Source organism: Sceloporus occidentalis, unplaced genomic scaffold, assembly GCF_023333645.1.
Source record: "Sceloporus occidentalis isolate IW3139 unplaced genomic scaffold, rSceOcc1.0.p SCAF_257, whole genome shotgun sequence".
Classification (NCBI taxonomy): Eukaryota; Metazoa; Chordata; class Lepidosauria; order Squamata; family Phrynosomatidae; genus Sceloporus; species Sceloporus occidentalis.
In genome coordinates, this window is record NW_028317237.1 from 391697 (window position 1) to 407389 (window position 15693).

Sequence of the window (15693 nt, forward strand, 5' to 3'; positions counted from 1 at the left end):
TTCACCTTTTTCCTTTTCCAACGGTGCTGCTGGTGGTGGTGCCAGCATCTTTTGCCAGTTCGCTTCCTGGCTGAAATCATGCCTCAAATGTCCCTAATGGAGAGGGTAGTTTCTCCCCCTGGTTGCACTTGCTGCGGTGTGGCAATGCCTGCTACCTCCGCCGGTGTAGCCAATTTACGCTAGGGCCTAGTGTCTGAGTTCTGGAAGTCTGCTCCCAAACGTCTAGGACTGACAGTGTTTGGATGCTTTGCTCTGGGGTGGAACAGGTGAGCGGGTCACCAATTGCCCACTCTGCTGCTGCTGCTGCTGGTGGTGCCAGCGTCTCTTCTCTGCCAGTTCGCTTCCTGGCTAGTGTCATGCCTTAAATGTCCCTAATGGAGAGGGTAGTTTCTCCCCCCCTGGTTGCACTTGCTGCGGTGTGGCAACGCCTGCTACCTCCGCCAATGTAGCCAGCTTACGCTAGGGCCTAGTGTCTGAGCTCTGGAAGTCTGCTGCCAAACGTCTAGGACTGACAGTGTTTGGATGCTTTGCTCTGGGGTGGAACAGGTGAGCGGGTCGCCAATTGCCCACTCATTCGCCTTACCCAATTCTGCTGCTCCTGCTGCTGCTGGTGGTGGTGCCAGCGTCTCTTCTCTGCCAGTTCGCTTCCTGGCTAGTGTCATGCCTTAAATGTCCCTAATGGTAAGGGCAGTTTCTCCCCCCTGGCTGCGTCTGTTTGCGGTGTGGCAACGCCTGCTACCTCCGCCGGAGTGGCCAGCTTACGCTAGGGCCTAGTGTCTGAGCTCTGGAAGTCTGCTGCCAAACGTCTAGGACTGACAGTGTTTGGGTGCTTTGCCCTGGGGTGAAACAGGTGAGTGGGTCGCCAATTGCCCACTCATTCGCCTTTCCCATTTTTCAATGCTGCTGCTGGTGGTGGTGGTGCCAGCATCTCTTCTCTGCCAGTTCGCTTCCTGGCTAGAGTCATGCCCAAAATGTCCCTAGTGGTAAGGGCAGTTTCTCCCCTCTGGCTGCGTCTGTTTGCGGTGTGGCAACGCCTGCTACCTCCGCCGGAGTGGCCAGCTTACGCTAGGGCCTTGTGTCTGAGCTCTGGAAGTCCGCTGCCAAACGTCTAGGACTGACAGTGTTTGGGTGCTTTGCCCTGGGGTGAAACAGGTGAGTGGGTCGCCAATTGCCCACTCATTCGCCTTTCCCATTTTTCAATGCTGCTGCTGGTGGTGGTGGTGCCAGCATCTCTTCTCTGCCAGTTCGCTTCCTGGCTAGAGTCATGCCCAAAATGTCCCTAGTGGTAAGGGCAGTTTCTCCCCTCTGGCTGCGTCTGTTTGCGGTGTGGCAACGCCTGCTACCTCCGCCGGAGTGGCCAGCTTACGCTAGGGCCTTGTGTCTGAGCTCTGGAAGTCCGCTGCCAAACGTCTAGGACTGACAGTGTTTGGGTGCTTTGCCCTGGGGTGAAACAGGTGAGTGGGTCGCCAATTGCCCACTCATTCGCCTTTCCCAATTCTGCTGCTGCTGCTGGTGGTGATGCCAGCGTCTCTTCGATGCCAGTTCGCTTCCTGGCTAGTGTCATGCCTCAAATGTCCCTAATGGTAAGAGCAGTTTCTCCCCCCTGGCTGCGTCTGTTTGCGGTGTGGCAACGCCTGCTACCTCCGCCGGAGTGGCCAGCTTACGCTAGGGCCTTGTGTCTGAGCTCTGGAAGTCCGCTGCCAAACGTCTAGGACTGACAGTGTTTGGATGCTTTGCTCTGGGGTGAAACAGGTGAGTGGGTCGCCAATTGCCCACTCATTCGCCTTTCCCATTTCCTTTTCCATTTCCATTTCATTATTTTCCTTCTGATACACAACCAACCAAACATAACACACACAATAACACAAATAACACAGTGACATAACACATAACACACATAACACATATAACACAGTGACAAGTGACAACACACATAACACACATAACACATACACGTACAATGCAAAAATCACAAGGACCTTTCCTCTTGTTATTTGTCCTGGCCTTCATTTCTACACTCACTAGCATTAACGCTATAACTCACACTTCATACTATAACATTTTTCCATCCACATACCTGCCAACAGACCCAACTTTTTCAGGGACAGTCCTGCTTTTTTCCAGTCCTGTCCCATCTAATTTAGCTAAACTAGGTATGCAAATACACGTTGGTAGTTATAGCTCGGTAGGTAGCACTAGTATAAACATTAAATAAATATAATAAAGTACTAAATAATAAATCTAACTTTAAAATACATTTAAATAAACCCCTAATTTTTTTTTAAAACCCATTAAAATTAAATTATTATTTAGACATAATACATCTTTAACCAAAGCAGTGCACTGCTACTAATCTTAAACATAACCGTACATTAACCCTAAGCTATTTTTTAGTTCTTGTCCAACATTTTTCCATCCGCATACCTGCCAACACACCCAAGATTTTGGTGGACAGTCCTGCTTTTTTCCAGTCCTGTCCAGTAAAAGTTGGGTTGTTGCAAAGTATGCCATTGTAAATAGGTAGCAAATGTTAGGCATGTATTACAAGTGGTCCAAAATCAATTTAAAAATGTAAAATAATCCCTATTCTTTTATTAAACATCTATGGATGTGTGATTGTGTATGATAAACGGAGGCCAAGTTCCTTGGAGCATTTGTCTCTAGGTCATTTTGTGTACAGTACACCTCAGTACGTGTGTGCAACTCTATTGGTCGTTTCGGCAGGGGGCTGGCCTGCCATCAACGAATGAAGTGCGTTCTGCAATTCACTAGTTGATGCCAGACCAGCCCCCTGCCGAAACGACCAATAGAGTTGCACACACGTTCCTTCACGGCAGCTGCTGCTGCTCCGATGTGTTGTTAACCCCGTATTAACCCCTGCAAGGCAACCGGGAAGGAAACAAAGATTAAACGAGCACGAAGAATGTCCGCGAATATTCGCCCGAAGAGAAGACAGGAACGGGCGAATATTCGCGGAATACGAAGGTTTTTTCCCCCCCGAAGACGAGCACGAAGACGAACACGAAGAGCCCCCTGGTGCCCAAGTCTAGTTGTTATATAATTTTAATATTGTTTTTTTTTGCGCAACACTTTATATATTTTCCATTCTGTTTCTTTGGTATAGAGGGTTATACCTTTTTACATTTTTTCTGGAGCACTTTTCATGATATAATTTTTTGTTTGCACTAGCCAAAATATATTTTAGCACCTGACCACTATCTAGACAATCACTCTTTACAATTTTGCACAAACTAGGGGGAAAAAATCCTTCTTCACCCAAGAATGGCAGTAAGATCTCTCCTTGGATCAAGAAGCTGTTTCCCCATAATTTAAACATTATATCCCTGAATATTATGTTTTTGAAAGTATTTATCCAATTGTTGTTTAATCCAAAAGGCCCTGAGAGAAGGCAGCCACAAGCGCTTCATTGTTCCATCCTACCTCTGGTGCTAGTGTACGGAATTCAATAGCATAGTCGGCAACACTCCTCGTACCCTATCTGATGGACATGATCTGCTTGGCAGCAGAGGAGGAGTGAGCAGAAATGTCGAACACCCGTTTAAGGAGGCCAAAAACTCAGTAGATTTGCAAAGGCCTTGTCAGAAACCAAACAAATAATGAAGCCAGCCTTGCTTCTATCGGCACCCATGGGGTGCTCTGGATTCATGGCCCTTGTGTAATGTCAGATACGTCACGCAAAAATGACCAATGACACGGTCAAACGGTGTTGCTGTAATGCCTCGATGTCAAGGCATTCAGCAACACCGAGATCGGCATCAGGGGCCATGTCTGGCCCCTCCCAGGGGAGTCAACACCCGTTTTAAAAGAGTTTAGGAGGTGATCAACGAAAACTCACCCCAGGACGCGCTGTGACAGCTCCCGAGAACGGTTAAAACTAGACTTGGGCACCAGGGGGCTCTTCGTGTTCGTCTTCGTGCTCGTCTTCGGGGGGGAAAAAACCTTCGTATTCTGCGAATATTCGCCCGTTCCTGTCTTCTCTTCGGGCGAATATTCGCGGACATTCTTCGTGCTCGTTTAATCTTCGTTTCCTTCCCGGTTGCCTTGCAGGGGTTAATACGGGGTTAACAACACATCGGAGCAGCAGCAGCTGCCGTGAAGGAACGTGTGTGCAACTCTATTGGTCGTTTCGGCAGGGGGCTGGTCTGGCATCAACTAGTGAATTGCAGAACGCACTTCATTCGTTGATGGCAGGCCAGCCCCCTGCCGAAACGACCAATAGAGTTGCACACACGTACTGAGGTGTACTGTACACAAAATGACCTAGAGACAAATGCTCCAAGGAACTTGGCCTCCGTTTATCATACACAATCACACATCCATAGATGTTTAATAAAAGAATAGGGATTATTTTACATTTTTAAATTGATTTTGGACCACTTGTAATACATGCCTAACATTTGCTACCTATTTACAATGGCATACTTTGCAACAACCCAACTTTTACTGGACAGGACTGGAAAAAAGCAGGACTGTCCACCAAAATCTTGGGTGTGTTGGCAGGTATGCGGATGGAAAAATGTTGGACAAGAACTAAAAAATAGCTTAGGGTTAATGTACGGTTATGTTTAAGATTAGTAGCAGTGCACTGCTTTGGTTAAAGATGTATTATGTCTAAATAATAATTTAATTTTAATGGGTTTTAAAAAAAATTAGGGGTTTATTTAAATGTATTTTAAAGTTAGATTTATTATTTAGTACTTTATTATATTTATTTAATGTTTATACTAGTGCTACCTACCGAGCTATAACTACCAACGTGTATTTGCATACCTAGTTTAGCTAAATTAGATGGGACAGGACTGGAAAAAAGCAGGACTGTCCCTGAAAATGTTGGGTCTGTTGGCAGGTATGTGGATGGAAAAATGTTATAGTATGAAGTGTGAGTTATAGCGTTAATGCTAGTGAGTGTAGAAATGAAGGCCAGGACAAATAACAAGAGGAAAGGTCCTTGTGATTTTTGCATTGTACGTGTATGTGTTATGTGTGTTATGTGTGTTGTCACTTGTCACTGTGTTATATGTGTTATGTCACTGTGTTATTTGTGTTATTGTGTGTGTTATGTTTGGTTGGTTGTGTATCAGAAGGAAAATAATGAAATGGAAATGGAAAAGGAAATGGGAAAGGCGAATGAGTGGGCAATTGGCGACCCACTCACCTGTTTCACCCCAGAGCAAAGCATCCAAACACTGTCAGTCCTAGACGTTTGGCAGCGGACTTCCAGAGCTCAGACACAAGGCCCTAGCGTAAGCTGGCCACTCCGGCGGAGGTAGCAGGCGTTGCCACACCGCAAACAGACGCAGCCAGGGGGGAGAAACTGCCCTTACCATTAGGGACATTTGAGGCATGACACTAGCCAGGAAGCGAACTGGCATCGAAGAGACGCTGGCATCACCACCAGCAGCAGCAGCAGAATTGGGAAAGGCGAATGAGTGGGCAATTGGCGACCCACTCACCTGTTTCACCCCAGGGCAAAGCACCCAAACACTGTCAGTCCTAGACGTTTGGCAGCGGACTTCCAGAGCTCAGACACAAGGCCCTAGCGTAAGCTGGCCACTCCGGCGGAGGTAGCAGGCGTTGCCACACCGCAAACAGACGCAGCCAGAGGGGAGAAACTGCCCTTACCACTAGGGACATTTTGGGCATGACTCTAGCCAGGAAGCGAACTGGCAGAGAAGAGATGCTGGCACCACCACCAGCAGCAGCAGCAGCAGAATTGGGTAAGGCGAATGAGTGGGCAATTGGCGACCCGCTCACCTGTTCCACCCCAGAGCAAAGCATCCAAACACTGTCAGTCCTAGACGTTTGGCAGCAGACTTCCAGAGCTCAGACACTAGGCCCTAGCGTAAGCTGGCTACATTGGCGGAGGTAGCAGGCGTTGCCACACCGCAGCAAGTGCAACCAGGGGGGGAGAAACTACCCTCTCCATTAGGGACATTTAAGGCATGACACTAGCCAGGAAGCGAACTGGCAGAGAAGAGACGCTGGCACCACCAGCAGCAGCAGCAGCAGCATTGGAAAAGGCGAATGAGTGGGCAATTGACGACCCGCTCACCTGTTTCACCCCAGGGCAAAGCATCCAAAGACTGTCAGTCCTTGGCGTTTGGGAGCAGACTTCCAGAACTCAGACACTAGGCCCTAGCGTAAATTGGCTACACCGGCGGAGGTAGCAGGCATTGCCACACCGCAGCAAGTGCAACCAGGGGGAGAAACTACCCTCTCCATTAGGGACATTTGAGGCATGATTTCAGCCAGGAAGCGAACTGGCAAAAGATGCTGGCACCACCACCAGCAGCACCGTTGGAAAAGGAAAAAGGTGAATGAGTGGGCAATTGACGACCCGCTCACCTGTTTCACCCCAGGGCAAAGCATGAAAGTCTGTCAGTCCATGGCGTTTGGGAGCGGACTTCCAGAACTCAGACACTAGGCCCTAGCGTAAATTGGCTACACCGGCGGAGGTAGCAGACGTTGCCACACCGCAAACACGTGCAACCAGGGGGAGAAACTACCTTAAACATTACAGATAAAAAAAATTAACTTTCCAAGCTAAGAGCTGGGTAACCCAACTTGGGCAGATTGAATTTAAGGAAGGCAATCTGCTCCATCAGATGAGGTGCCATGCGTGAGCGCTGTGGACTCAGTATGTTTCCAGTCATAGAAAACACGCGCTCACTTTGAACAGTGGTTGGCGGACATGATAGTAGCTGCTGCGCAACCCATGAGAGTGCAGGCCACACACTCTTCTTTTCATCCCAGTAGCTAAGAGGATCAACATTAGGCGCAGAAGGAACTTCACAGAGGTAAAGTTTGACCATTTCAGCAGCACTACTCTCCTTTCTGCTGCTAGCTCTGTCAGATGGTCCAACTATACTCCCAAGTGCCTCTTCCCAAAACGCAGCTGCTCCACTCAGCTGTGTTGTGCTGCTTGTGGCACTGCTGCTCATGCTGCTGCTAGGAGTAGCAGACCACATCATCTCTTCCTCCTCCTGCACCTCTCCCTCCTCGGACAGCATTCCCATTTTACGCTGCCAGTCACGCACCTTGTTGACCAATTGCTCCCGGTAGCTACTGAGAACATTAAATTTCAAAGCTAGCTTTTCCTTAATTCTTGGATCGCAAAGGCACGCTAGCATCATTTCGGGACTCTCTTCCATTCGTTTGCGAAGGTGTACTTTTAGCAGATCCTTCAGCTTCCTGACTATGGCTGCTATGTCAGGATGTAGAGTGCCACCTTGAACAGCCTCACGGTTTCCAAGGAACACATCCATCTTGCTGCCTAGATGGGAGAACACTGGGATTACCTGGGCCAGACTGGCAGTGTTTGAGCTTAAATTTTCTGTGGCATCCCTGAATGGTTTAAGGACTGCCACTAGCTGGGCGATCACTGTCCAATCCTCCCTATTCAATGGAGAGGTAATCCCAATATTGTGCTCTGAGGCAAGATTATGGATTGCCCTCTGCTGCTCCAAAATCCTCTCGAGCATGTCTAACGTGGAGTTCCACCGTGTACTGACATCCTGACGTAGGCAGTGTACGGGAAGACCTGACCTCTCTTGCTCTTCCCTCAAAAGTTGGCTAGCCTTAACACTATGGTGAAAGTGCCCAGCGATCTTTCTGCAGCGGGACAGAACTACTGCTGCCACATTAGTTCCTTCTGACATTGCTGCCTTCACTACAAGATGGATGATGTGGGCTGCACAGCGCACACCAACAATATGACCATCTCGCAGCGCTTTCACCATATTGGCACCTCCGTCAGTTACCACAAAACCAACTTCAACATTGGTGCCCGCCTCTGCTCCCACCCAAAGGCTAAACATTTTCCTCATCGCATGCAGAATGTTTTGGGAAGTGTGCTTTTCATCCATCACTTCTGCATGGAGAAGGAAAGATCGGTAGCCTGCTGCAGCAGCTTCCTTAGACACACCGGGCTGCCACCAGTGTGCTGTCAAAGAAAGAAAGGCATGCTGGCCGCTAGGTGCACTCCACAAATCTGTAGTGAAATGAACAGACTGACCAGCAGCCTTGGAAAGCTCCTCTTTCACTGCTGCAACACAGGACCGATACAATGAGGGGACAATGTTCCTGCTGAAAGTGGAACGTGACGGAACTGTATATTGTGGAGCCACAGCCGCCATCAATTGTTTGAAAGGCTCCCCTTCGATCATAGAGAAGGATGCCCCTCCAACAGCAATGAACTGACCAATCAGTCGCGTTACTTTATTGGCCTGCTGTTTGGGCATTGACCTTTTGGATTGGAATGCCACAAATTGTTCCAGGGTGGGCTGGACATGCAGTGCTCCAACCTGCCTTGGTCTCTGGCTGCCAGCACTAGTTGCTGCTGCTGCTGCTGCTGCTGCTATTGGCTCAGAAGAAGAAGCTGTTGGGGTTTTTCCACGGCCACCAGCTATGCTGCCTGCACTAAGTTTTCCCTCTGCATCTTTCCCCAATAGCACAGCGTTGTGTTGAGTGCTGAGGTGATGCTTCATGCTAGCACTGGTAAAATGGCCAGACACTTTCCCTCTGCTTATTAGCTTCCCACAATGTTTGCACTTTCCATAGCGCCCTTCTTCAACATTTTCAAAGTGCTCCCAAATTGGGGCGCGCATAGCCTTGGAGTGTGCCTTGGGTGCTGCTCCTACTGCTCGGGGTGGATGAACAGAGGCAGAACTAGTGGTGGTGGGACTGGTGGTAACAGTACTGGCCATAGTGGGACTGCTAATTGCTTTAGATTTGCTAGGTTTTGCTGCTGCTGCTGGTGGTGGTGGTGGTGGTGATGATCGTAGCGGAGAAGGTGGAGGCTCAGGGGAAAATTGTGCACTAGTCATTTGGACACTGCTCCCTGAGGAATCTGATTCCTGACCACTCATCTCCTCTACTTCCTCTGGCTCATAGTCTAGCTCTTCATTAGCCAGATCGAATGGAATTCCTGCTAGGCTGGAGCTAAGACTGATATCGTCGTGAGACTCGTGACTAGTAGTAGTGCGAGCAGGAAGAATAGACTCTGCACTTGGCCTCTCAGTCTCAGGCTCCTCTGCTACCTCGCTAGGTGGAGTTCCACTATGTGTAGCCCTCTCTCTAACTGTCTTTACAAAAATTTTGTAAGGACTTGGTGGCTTGCTAGAGGTACTAGGAGGACATGGCGTGGCGGTACCAGTGGGAACTGTAGGCGCAGCACTAGTGGTGGTAGAGGCGGTAGAGGTGGGGGTGGTGGTGGTGGTGGTTTTCCCTACAAAGGAATGAGATCGCTTTGGTTTGGGACCCCTCTGAGTCTTGCTGCTAATTTGGCTCTGCTTGGTACCTTGCATGCTGCTGGTGGATGGGGAAGATGCTGCTTGGGGCAAAAGGCACTTCTTTTTAGTCACTGGGCTGGTACTACTTGTGCTACCCTTTAACTTTGAACGTGCTTCTGGTGCTTTAGGCTTTCCGTAAAAAACCATAGAGCTTGTGGGCCTAGCCGCACTACTACTGCCTGCTTTTGGTGCCTTTCCTTTACTTGATGATCCTTCAAGCAATGCTTCCCCAAATGATAAGCGAGAGCTTGGCCTACTTGGCCGACTAGACTGACGCAAAGGCTGCATCTTAGAACTGGTGGTGGTGCTGGTGGTGGCGGTGGTAGATGGAGCTTGTCCCTCCTTAGTCCCAAAAGGAGGATCCATTTCAAATTTTGTGTTGTGTGTGTAGTGTAGTGTAGTGTTTAAAAAACTATAAAAAAAATAAAAAAAAATAAAAATAAAAAAAAAGGAAAAACGAATTAAAGACAAAAAATTAGAGGAAGTTCTCTTTAGTGCTACTGCTTAAAAAGTAAAACTATGCACTACTGCACTGTGCTGTGTGCAATCTGCCAAAGTGCTAAAGTTATTTAAATTATTAACTCAAGATTAACTATTTAATAACTAGCAGTATTTTATTTTTAATTTGAATTTACACGGGCCTAAGAGCTTAGCCTACTACTATGCTAGCCTAAAGCTATATTTCCTTACTATAAGTCTACCTCTAGGCAGACGCTCTCAAACCCACTAAGCTAAAGTGAGGTTAAATCAGATTCAGTATATGATTTATTAATTAATATTAAGTTATATAATATTAATAGATTAGAAATAATTTACTTATATATTATGTATTATAGATAGAAGAATATAGATTATGAATTAGAATTTAGAATTAGAATTACTTATATTATAGATTATGAATTAGAATTTATATTGTTATATATTATTTATAATATATTATAGATTAAGATTAAAGAAGATTAGAATTATTTTAGTACTACAACTAGTAGCTTGAAGCTTTGCTTAGTACAGCTCGTCACAGTCAATTTTTCTTGAAAAGAATTAGAAATAAAATAAAATGTCACAGCAAAACAGTTAGCTTCACTGCTGGCTGCACTCACTAGCCCAACAAGTTCACTTCACTGATGGACTGAGGTGAGCAAAACACTAAGGGTACTTTTAATAAAATTGAAATAAAATGTAAAATAAATGAGAAAATCTTTGCAAAACAGTTAACGTCACTGCTTGCTGATCAAAAAAAACCACAGCACTTATGCGGCTGCACTCACTAGCCCAACAAGTTCACTTCACTGATGGACTGAGGTGAGCAAAACAAATGAAATAAAATGAAAGATTAATTAAGAAAAATTGACTTGGTCTCTTGCTGTTGCTAAAACAAAGCACAAACTATAGAGCTGCAGCACCAGTACTAATAAGATTAGCTGAACTATATGCTAGTAGTAATTATTTAATATTATTACTTTTATTTATAGCTAATTTAATTAACTATTAAGACAAGAAAGAATTATAGAATTATTGATATTACTGATTTTAGATTAGACACTAGTAGATGTCTTGAATGTCTACAGTACACTCTACACTAGTATACTATTGCTAACTATAACTGACAAATATATATATAATTTTATAATGAATTCAATTATTAATTATATTAATTAATATTACTGATTTTAAATTAGACACTAGTAGATGAATGTCTACAGTACACGCTACACTAGTATACTATAGAATATATATATATATATGACTGACAAATATATATATATATAATAATGAACTATTAAATTATAGATTCTATTAAATTATTATTTATAAATTCTATTTAATTTATTTAAGCAGGACAGGCAATAGGCACTAGTGCCAGCCCAGGGCAAGGGCACCCCAGTGCCACTGAGGCACTGGGTGCACTGTCAACTCAACAGCACTTACACTACAGTTGATGACAAATTAAATAAAAAAAATTAAATTAATCAAATTATTATTATTAATTATATTAAGTAGCACTGAAGTGAGGATGAAGTACACTGTGAGAAATGGCAGGCTAAGGCTTACCAGTCTCACACAGAACAGAACAATCTCTCTCTGTAACGCTCGGATGCAGCACAGCAGTGTTGCCAAAGCAGTCACAGCGAAAAATGAATGGATCTCTCAGGCAAGCTCTGGTCTTATAAAGGCGCCTTCAGAATTCAAAAAACAGCAGCACAGGCATTGGACGAGACCCTTAGCGTGACGTCACAAGAGTGAGCTGATTGGACAGACGAGATCAGCTCACTCCTGTTTGAAATTTTGGCGGCTGCGCGGCAAAAACGAAGACGATCACGAAGAATCTTCGATTCTTCGTGGTTGTGAGTCTTCGTCTTCTCCTACGTTTTGCCGGCACTGTATTCTCTTCGGCGTGTCTTCGGAACGAACAAAAAAACGGCCTCTTCGTGCTCGTTTTCATGTTCGCCCGAAGACGAATGCGCAAGTCTAGTTAAAACCACCACTGCGAGTGATTTTGCCACTCGCAAGATGGCGGCGCGTCCTTTAAAAACAAAATAACAGAGTTGGAAAAGTTCGCCAGAAGAATCCAAAAATAATAAAATAATTAAAGTTTATTATTATGAGCAAGTGCTAAAATTGGCGCTGTATCTTCCTAAAAATCTTGACATGGAAAGAGTAAAAGTAAAAGCATTTCAAATACAGTAGAGGTGTCTAATTTTTTAAAAAAAATAAATGGCTTGATGGCCAGGCTCAAAGATAGGGCATAGGCACAGACTGACCAAAATGGAGGAAAAAACCCAAAGACCAGACAAACCCATGCATAGGTGGTATCACTGTACTTGGGAGATGTTGCTGAACACACATTGGGGTGCTGTTTGATAGTGACGTATACCAGCTTTGGAAAAAAAAATGGTTTTAAAATAGCAGTTTTTTTCATTAGCTTTTCTGGATGAGTAAAAGATTTTTTCGGGTAAAAGTCAGAAAATGTGGGGGTTTTTTTTCAATTTTCATGATATTGTTTTTTATAGGAAATTAGTATATGATCAAAAAATGGTATCTGAAGAAAGCCCTTCTTGTCTTGAAAAAACAATATATAACTTGTGTGGGTACACTAAATGAGTGAGCAGAAAATTATATCTAAACACGAGTACCGCAAAAGTGTTAAAACAGCCTTGGTCCTTAAGAGGTTAATAAGGCAAAATACAGAATCGTAGTCCAAAAAGTAATCAAAAGCTGGGGTTCGGTAGCCAGTACGGGTAGTCAGATGAGCCGAGTTCAGGGATACCAAGATCAGAGAAGTCAGTATACAGTAGCCATGGATCACAGCTGCTTAACCTCTTAAATCAGTGGAGGCCCCCACACACTAAGGCCATGGCCTGCTCCACGCGCCTCCTGCAGCTCCAGGTTAAAGAGGTCCAAGCTGACCTCATTCAAATGCACCCCAGCACTATGAAAAATGTTAGCTACATCCTTCTCCAAAACATCTCGTCTTATATTCAAGCAAATATGGTACTGCTGCAAATGCCACCTACACTAACCCGCTAGCCAGGGAAGAAGCCCCACCACCAACCACATGCCCTAACTAACCTACCAGTCCCCAGACCAAACGCATCTGACTATCCAAACCAACCCCCATTTGTCCTGTGCGTACCCCACGCTCCCATTTCTCAAAAAAACATATGAGACTGTAAAGACTTCCCCATCCCTGACTCCACAGATCCCAGGGAACGGGGAAGTATACTCATCATCTAGTGACCATCACCATCACCACGTGCACGTTTTAGAAGGCCAATGCAATGTCAGCTGACCTGTAGGTTACTCATGTACAATCATCCTGTGTTGCCTGGAAGTGTCCACGGAGGCAGTAGCAGTGCCAGTCTGTAGAGAAAAGAAGGGTGAGAAATCGAGCCCCCCCATCATGCCCAGAAGACAGCCCAGACACCCCTGGTCTGGAACTCAATGCAGGCAAGCCACCCAATGGCTCAGTCGCACTGGAGGCTAGGGGCTAATAACTCCCCCCCTCCAAGGAGCCGTCACCCACTATGTCAGGAATTCCCCTGTCCTCCAGGAGGTTAGCGGGCCCAAGGCCAAAGGGAAGCATCACTCAAGACTGACCTCTGAGTTGCTCCCCCACGTGTTGTCAGAGCCTCCATCCGTGTGGCCTTACTGGGCCTACTCACTCCTCTGGCCACTTGTACTGGCTTCATTGACCTCCCACCATGTTGACGCAATGTCCTCTTGAGGGGGGCCTACTGGGTTCGGAAGGCCCACCAGGCACCGCAGCTCATGGGAAAAAGCCAGCAAAATGTTTGCAAATGGCCCTGTCACCATCTCTTTCCACATTAGCCCTGTGTCATGAACCAGGTAAGCAGGTCGGGTAGAAGCCCAGTCGCAGGGGATACAAGGGGTTTTGTCTGTACCCCATGATGCATGACGGCTAGAGGGATGATACAGACAGGCGCAAAGAAACACAGCACAAGCATACTTTGTAATGGACTGTATTGAAGAAGTTGTCAGGAACAATAAGTACAGGCGGTAAGTCTCTTGGCAGGAAGCCCACTGGCAGGGTCAGGTACAGGGCCAGAGCCAGAGCAAAGCGGTCCAAACACATTAATGCAAAGGCCCTGACTGAAGGGCAGGTTTACATAGGCAGGGTTCAACTTAGGTAATCAGGCTCAGCTGTCCCAATCAATAACAGGTGATCCAGAGAGGGAAGAGCGGCCACTAGCGTGTGCAGACACACATGACAGCAAATACATATTGCATGGTCCGGGCTGGTAGGGTGATATCCTGACACCCTGAGAGCAGCAAAAAATGGAGTCAAGATACATGCTTCCAGCCCATCATCCAATCTCAGTACACAAAGAGACTGCTAGCCATGTCTTCAGAAGTGGCCCTGACTCAGTTCACCTAAATGGCACTCTACATCCCCTTGGGACCTGCACCCTCAAATCATTTTATTCCTGCAAAATGGAAGGGCCCAGTGCAGCACTGGATTTCTTGATTTCTTTTCTGGTTGCTTTTAGGGATACCTGACTGGCTATAAATCTCAATTCTTATTGCTTGGTGAATATTATCTGGGGGGTTCTTTGTTTTGATTTGGGTGGGGAACAGGTTTGGGGTGTTCTCATTGTTGGATCTGCTGTTTATGTCTCCTCCTCCTTTTTAGTTGAACTTCCCCTGCTCATATTGGAAGCTCACTGTGGGCTTGGCGTTATCCGTCGGACATTTTGCTATCTATGTTTATATTTTTTTTGTTCTTTTTTTAATTTATTTTTGGGGGATATAATATTGAAAGCTTGCTGTGGGGGTTGTGGATGTTTCATGTTTTTCCTGATGGTACTTGTGTTACTTGATCTGTGATTGCGATATATTTGCATTACCGTTTTATTGCTGTTGCTTCACCATTACCCTCCTACAGTGCCTGCCGGATTAATATCTACCGGTCTGTTTTAACTCTATTTTTTTTCTTCTGGATCATCCCCCTCTCTCTCCCTTTGCTCCATCCCTGTCCCTTTCCTCGTGTTGTTAGGGAGAGAGCGGTGCCTTCCGGGACATAGTTAATATTATCGCTCCACTTCTAGACACAAAGCTTGATAAGCTCGCAAAGTCAGAGGAGCGGGGAGTTGGAGTGGCGGGTGTCAGACCTGGAAGACGTACGCAATGTTCAACTACAGTTCAAACTCAGGAAGCTGCTATTCTTCAGCTGCAAGACCGTTTGGAGGATTTGGAAAGCCGCAGTCAGGCTAGGTTTCCACTTGGTTTTTTTTGCTAAAAACGCCCATAAAAACGCCAATTCAGCCACATCTGCGGCCAGATATTAGCTGTTCTTCAATAGGAAATCGCACAATGCCATATCCACTTGGCGTTTTTCTGTTTGGCGTTTTTTCAGTCCTCTTTGGCGTTTTTCTGCTTTTTTGGGCTCTGTGGCAGTTTTCCAAAATCGCAGCATGTTGACACTCTGGCGTTTTTTGCATTGAAATCTTGGCGTTTTTCTCCAATAGGAGTCTATGGGAGAGAAAAAACGCCATGAAAAAGCCACGTGGGTTTTGCCTTGGCGTTTTTCATGGCGTTTTTTTAACAGTTACAATGCAGAGGATGGACCCAGTATTCCTACGAGAAATAGGCCAAAAAAGCAATTTCCACAGAAAGGCTAAAACGCCAGAAAAAACTCCAGAAAAAATGCCAAAACGCAGGTAAATGCAGTGGAAGTTTTTCATCAAGAAAATAACGCAGGAAAAAACCCAAGTGTAAACCTAGCCTTATGGTTCGGATATTGAACTGGTTTTTGCTGTGTTATTTCATGTTTTTTTGTTTTTAGGGTTTTTTTGTAGTGCGTATGTTTCTGCACCACTGTTTGGGGTAAAATGTGGGAAAAAATTAAGAGGATATGTCTTGT